The sequence below is a fragment of the Epinephelus moara genome, chromosome 20, assembly GCF_006386435.1.
Source record: "Epinephelus moara isolate mb chromosome 20, YSFRI_EMoa_1.0, whole genome shotgun sequence".
Lineage (NCBI taxonomy): Eukaryota > Metazoa > Chordata > Actinopteri > Perciformes > Serranidae > Epinephelus > Epinephelus moara.
Genome location: NC_065525.1, coordinates 23,776,819 through 23,783,743, shown reverse-complemented (window position 1 = coordinate 23,783,743; position 6,925 = coordinate 23,776,819).

Sequence of the window (6,925 nt, the reverse complement as noted above, 5' to 3'; positions counted from 1 at the left end):
AACGGAGTGTCTCCAAGCAGTGGTGGAATAACCAGCCTGTTCCCATCATTTAGTCAGCTGCAACACCACAGTGTAGAAATACTCTGTTTGGCTACAAATAAAAGCCATGCATTAAAATTTTATGACTGTAAAAGTAAAAAAAATATTTGCATAAAAAAAATTGTGGGAAGAACAAAGTTTTTTTAGTTGTTTTTTTGGAATTCGAAGTTTTATTGGTTTTGTCAGTAATAATCATAACATAAACAAGAGAAACAAAACCTAACAAAATGAAATAAAATTACAAAGTAAGTAAAAAAAAAACAGGCAGGTAGCCAAATACACTAACACAATAATGGTCATTATTCCATTACAAGAACTTGGTGGGTAGTAGTGCATGACAATAATGGCATATTATTGTATTACACCTTCATGGTCTTGTCAAGGTCAGGTCCCATATATATCCACTAAGGCTGTCCCATTGTTCCTTCATCATGTCATTTTTGCAGTTCAGTTTCCAAGCATCTTTTCACATGCAATTATTCCCAGCATTTGCTCCTTCCATATTTTCAATGTGGGAGTCAGAGGTTCTTTCCAGCATCTAAGAATCATCCGAGCACAGGTATTTAAGCCAGTTAAATACTTTGAATGCAGATTTACTTAACTGTGGCACCACTGTTTTGTCCCCAAGAAGACACAACCTTGTACATGCTGCCACTGGGAAATATCATTAGAAAGCATGAAACTGATTTCCACGCCTATGCTGATGATACTCAACTGTACATCTCATTCTCTTCAGATGATACAAGCGCAGTTGAAAAACTGTCATGCTGTATTGACAAAATTAATACGTGAATGTCCGAAAATTTCTTGCAACTCAACAGGGACAAAACTAAGGTTCTAATTATTGGATCAAAAGAAAAGGAATTTAATAGTCATTTATAATACTCTATACTCTGGTTTTAAAGACGCTTCATTGGCTTCCTGTCCATTTTAGAATACATTTTAAAATTTTGCTTTTAGTTTTTAAATCTCTTAATAGACTGGCTCCTGGTCAAATACATTCCCTCCAGATCCCTAAGATCCTCCACGTCTGGTCTACTAAATGATCCCCAGAGTAGAACTAAAAAGTACAGTGACGCTGCGTTCAGTGTCATCTGCCCTCATCTCTGGAACAGCCTTCCAGAGGATGTCAGACTCTTTGATTCAGTAAACAGCTTCAAATGACATCGAAAAAAACTTATCTTTTTAGACTTGCGTTTTTGTATCTTTTATTTCATTAATTGGTATCAAACCTAATTTGTAATTTTTTTTTGTGTGTTTGAGTGTGTGATCGAATCTTACTTACTCTATCTTATCCCGTCTTTTATGTGTATTTTCTCATTTTATTATGGAAAGCACTTAGAATTGCACTTGCTGTATGAAGCGTGCAATGAAGTCATTATTATTATTATTATTAGTATTATTATTATTATTATCTTGTACCACTACTGGGGCAGTCCGGTACAGATAATGTAAAATGTGTCAACATCTGTGTCAATATCGTGATAAAGGGAAATCCTCTGGGATTGATCTGTAAATAGTTTTGTTATAAATAATAAATACAGCAACTTCTGATCAACCCACATCAATTTCAGGCTTAAAATAACAACTTCAGATTAGGTCACACTCACTTCCGATTTAAACGTCATCCACGTCTGACGTCAACTCCACCCATTTCAAGTACAGATACAGATACATCTAGTTTCGTTGGTTAAACAGATACAGACACAAATACAGATAATTGTGTATGCTGGGGGTTTGTGTCCTTTCTGAGGGGGGGCATCTTGCCTCAAAAGTCTAACTTTACATTTTTACTTTAAAGGAGAGAAATCATTTTTTTTATCTTTCAGCTCTCCCCAAAAGTAGCCCTCATGATTCTGTTTGCAGAATAACCCAGTTCTGAATAATGTACAGTATTGGATTTATCAATGCCTTCAGAATATGCTACATCACTTTCAAACTATACTATGCAGGATTGTGGTTATTGTTTGTAAACAGGCCCACCAGCAAAAGTGAAAATAAATGCCAATCCCAAGTTTCATTCTCATCCGGGATTCCACCTGAAGTTTTTCTGCGCTGGAGCTCTGGGATGACTGCTGCCTATGGTGTTGCACCTGGTCACTATACCTTTTCATAAAGCCCTGACCTCACCTGAGCGTTGTAGGAGTACACGCCCATAAACATCCTGAAAACAGAAAATAAGAAAACACTGCAGAGGGCGGACTCTCTGCAGAAAAATACACCGCCACACACTTTTAGTATGTCATAAGTAATAACAGAGGGTTTACTTCTGTATGAGGTTAAACACTGTTTTTTTTTAGGAAAATCCTGCATAGTTTACCCAAAATATCACAAGATCAGTAAAGACATAGTGAGATAGTAATATCAAAATGTATTACATTATTTAAAATATTTTGTATTGTTGATCTGAATCCAAACAAAACTGTGAAATTTGACAAGTTAATCTTACTAAAAAAATCTAGAAAACTAATTTCCTTCAAAATGGTAAGTAAATATAATTATTTAATTATTATTATTACTAAGTTATGTTCACTTAATATCTACTTAAATTGACTTGAATTTATGTACATTTAGTTGTATTTACTTAATTTAGGGAAGTTGTTCCAACTCAAAAATGGCAAGTAAAATTAACTTGTTTTTTTGTAGAAAGTGTAGAAATGAAAAGTTGTCAAATTAATGTAGTGGTGTTAAAAGTATAATATTTGCCACTGAATCATAGTGGAGTACTGACAGAAGTATGAAGTAGCATAAGAAATAGAAATACCCATATAAAGTACAACCCAGCTGGCATTACAATGTTTCACTGTTGAATCAACGTCATACACCATGGTCGAATCACTGTTGATTTATGTTTTGATTTTGAAAGATAAATCAATATTGATTGCTCAATGTTGTTTCATAAACTTTAATCATTTTTTCAAAATCGTTTCAATATTGAAACAGATCTTTACGAAATTTCAATGTTGATTTATGAGAACTTTGTTATCCTTTTTACAACCATCAGAATTAAACGTTGTTTCAATGTTCTTTTAATGTTAAAACAACTCCGACAATTCAACGTTGAAGGTCGACCGTGTACCAGCTGGGAAGTACCTCAAAATTGTACGCCTACCTAACAGTATTTGAGTAAATGTACTAAGTTGCTTTTCACCACTGTGGGTGCCTGTTGGGGTTTTTGATGTGCTGGCATACCTTTATCTCAAGTTGTATAAATTTCAATACAGTCTACAAATACCCCCTTTAGCAGAGGCAACTTAATATGTTCTTTATTCTGCTAGAGAACCCCATTTAACAATCAGAGATCGTCCTTTTACATCATACATCAGCGGTTCCAAATATTAGACCATAGGGCGATTTCTCAATATTTGATGGGAGAGACAACTGCGAAATTTATAACAAATTTTGTTTGAATGTGAGACTCAAAACCTCATGAGGGGCTGCAAGATGATTTTATCTGCAATGTTTAAGTGCCAGTTGTTTGTGAAATGGGATGCTGCCACTTTGTAAGCCGTCTATAAACAGTGCTTGCAAATCACTTTGGTGAAACATGCCCCTGGAAGCTGAATTCTGCTACACAAAACTAATTTTATATTTTCAGAATTTTCTCTTATCTAGGCTTTTTGTGTGAAATACTGGATAGATTTACATTTTCATACTTCACAGCCATTAACTAAACTGTAGCGCTTACATGTCATTTACAAGCAGCCTATACAGAGGGGTCTCAAATAGACATTACTGTCTAGTGAGGGGTCCCAAGCAGGAAGCAGGAAAGTTGTCTCTGAGGCAATAACATTGTAATGTTTGAGTATGCTTTGTAAGGTGGCTCATGTATTTTGCCTGTTGAGATCTTGTACAAGAACACTCTGTCAAAATGTAGTTTAAAAATCATAAATATTTTTACTTTATATAACATGGTGCATATTCTGTAACAGATTTGTGTTTCCCACCCCTCAGCAAATCTTTGTAATATCCCAGCGCAGGAGTCCTGTTTGGTTGACTGGTATGTGAGGGGGTTAGTAGCGCCCCCTAGCCAACTAATTTGTCCCTGGTCTTACAAAATTTGAAAACAGAGGTTTTGCTTATCAGGACAAATGTATTTGTCTCAGTCAAAAATGTGAAGATGCTACATCCTGCTGTAGCAAAGTTTGTTCAGGTAAAATGTAAGATCCAAACCATGCTATCTGACATTCATTTCGTTCAAGGCTGTTCACTGCTGACTGAATAACTTATATCTGAATGATAATATTGTTCACAGTGAAGAAGAGTTTTACTTTGTGCTTGATTCGTTGTCCACATATAGTGTTATTCATCATCCTTTCAAATGAGTTCAGTTGTATTAACTTTTTATTAAAGAAAGCATTTGCAGGGTCACCGTGCATCAACAAGATTTTAAAAGCATTGTATTATATGAAAATATATTCTGAGACTTCATGCAGATAGTGGTAACAAAAGCATATTATTACAGCATGTATTTTTTATTGTTGCAGGGAGTGAAATACTGTTGCTGTTAAAACTACTGTTTACCTCTGGAGGTTCTCAGGGGGCTAAATTATATAGAACGTGTGTAGTTTGGAGCTAAAAATCATTATTGACCATGGCTGAATTCCTTTTGTAAAAACAGGTGGCTGCAGGTGATGAAGACAATTTTTGTTTCATACTGAATGTGTATATAAAGTCAGCACCCATCTATTTTGATTCTTCAATAATTCAAATTTGTAGATTTGTCTTGTTACAAATTATTATCAAATTAAATATGCCAGGGATTGTAAAAACAGTTTTACATCATTTAAAATGGGACTTTTTTTTAGTAGATTTTGCATCAATACAAAGTGTTAATTAGTCTTTATGGGGTTCACCAGAGATATTTTATATTATTCTCACTATCCAGTTTTTCTTTACAACCACAAAGAAGGTTTGTATGAACTGTCCCCTTTTAATTTATGACATTCAGTGTCAGCTTTATGTGATTGTGCTGTTTTAATTCCAAAAAAATGATAACTTATTTAATCAATATAAAAAAAAGGTCATGCTTATAATGGCTGTATTTTATTTCAGATTATATTAGTTCTTGCCTCAGGAGTGATCAGCACCACGTTCAGACCTCCAGTGCTATCAAGTCTATTTTGTGCACTGGAGCTGTACCATAGGTTACACAGCACAACCCCGTCACAGGCCCACAGTAAAATCTGACATGGAGCCCTCATTGAAGACAGGACTGCACCCACTGCTTTTATCATGTTCATTCATCTTATACATGCAGCAATGACAAACCGGTGTGCGATGGGCGTCGACGGTGTTCATCCTGAGGCACGTTTGATCCTGAGTGCAGGTTTGTGGTGTCAATCAAAAAGTCAGAGGGCATGCAGCTGGAAACAGTGAGGAATACAGTACCCGGTATTTAGTTTTATTATCACTAATATTTAAGTTTCAGAAGACTATTTTTGATTGTAATTCTGCAAAGGCGTGTCGTTGATTTTAAACTCACCAGAATATTAAATGCGTAATTTCCCTTTATCGCTTTATTATGAAACTTAAAACCGGGCATTAAGAATAAACATTCCAGCATTTAAATGAAACTAATCACTAAGTGAATACCCCTAATCATGACCCTCTCTATATCAGTAAATACGGTATTAAAGCATTTAAGATTATTGAAAGAATTATTGAAATGTGTTCGTTTCTTGTATTTTTTCTTTTACATATTACCAGAAAAAAACCTATTACTCTACTTCATTCACACTTATGTTTAATTTACCCGATATGTACAGTTTTATGAGCTTAATTATTAAATCTGATAAACAGCTTTCTTTGCGCAAAGATGGAGTTTGCGCGTAAAAGGAGCGAATGTGCGTAAATTGATTTAATTTATGTGATTAAAATTAAAAAATAATAAGCTTACGATGGGTTATGTCATAAACCTGCTTTACAAAGTAAACAAACTGGGAGCGTGTGTTGCCAAGTCTCATACGCTGTTGTTAAACAGGTGCATGAAACAAAATACAGTTCACTTTAATGTCAAAATGGACGTAAATGCAACACGTGCCAACACAGGTGAACAATACTTAACCAGCTGGCTTATTTTTCTGTAACTTCAAACGGCATTTGTTTTGAGGATTTATTTTGGGAAGCACCATCTCATGAGACTTAGTCCGGTTTGGTCCTTTCAGTGTTTAGATGTCGCCCCCTGCTGCTGCAAAAGGGACACTGCAACTGAACTGTATTTGAAGCTGATGTTGAATTAGAAGTCAAATCAGTCCTCTAAAGCAGGGGTGTCAAACTCATTTAAGGTCATGGGCCACATACAGTCCAATTCGATCCCTAATAAAACCATTGCCCCCCTCCACCCTGAGTTCGAACCCGGGTACTCCGGCTTCCTCCCACAGTCCAAAGACATGCAGGTTAATTGGTGACTCTAAATTAGCCGTAGGTGTGAATGTGAGCGTGAATGGTTGTCCGTCTCTATGTGTCAGCCCTGTGATAGTCTGGCAACCTGTCCAGGGTGTACTTGCCTCTCACCCAGTGCCAGCTGGGATAGGCTCCAGCCCCCCGTGACCCTCAAGAGGATAAGCGGTTACGGAAAATGAATGAATGAATATGTACTCACTGCTTAACTTGCTCCTGAAACCTGGCACCTCTCAGCCTTCACAAGTGCATCACTATTAGGTGTGTAAAGTCATCCAGTAGGCCGGATTGGACCTTTTTGCGGGCCAGTTTTGGCCCCTGGGTTGTATTTTTTGACACCCCTGCTCTGAGGGCAACACAGACAAATGCTTTAAGATGGTGTCATTCAGTGATGTACGTGGAAAAAAAGTGCAGTGTCATTTAAAGGTGGTGTAGCAGAAGTTGTGGCACTCTACCCTATGTACAATCATTTGTTTTGAGCAAG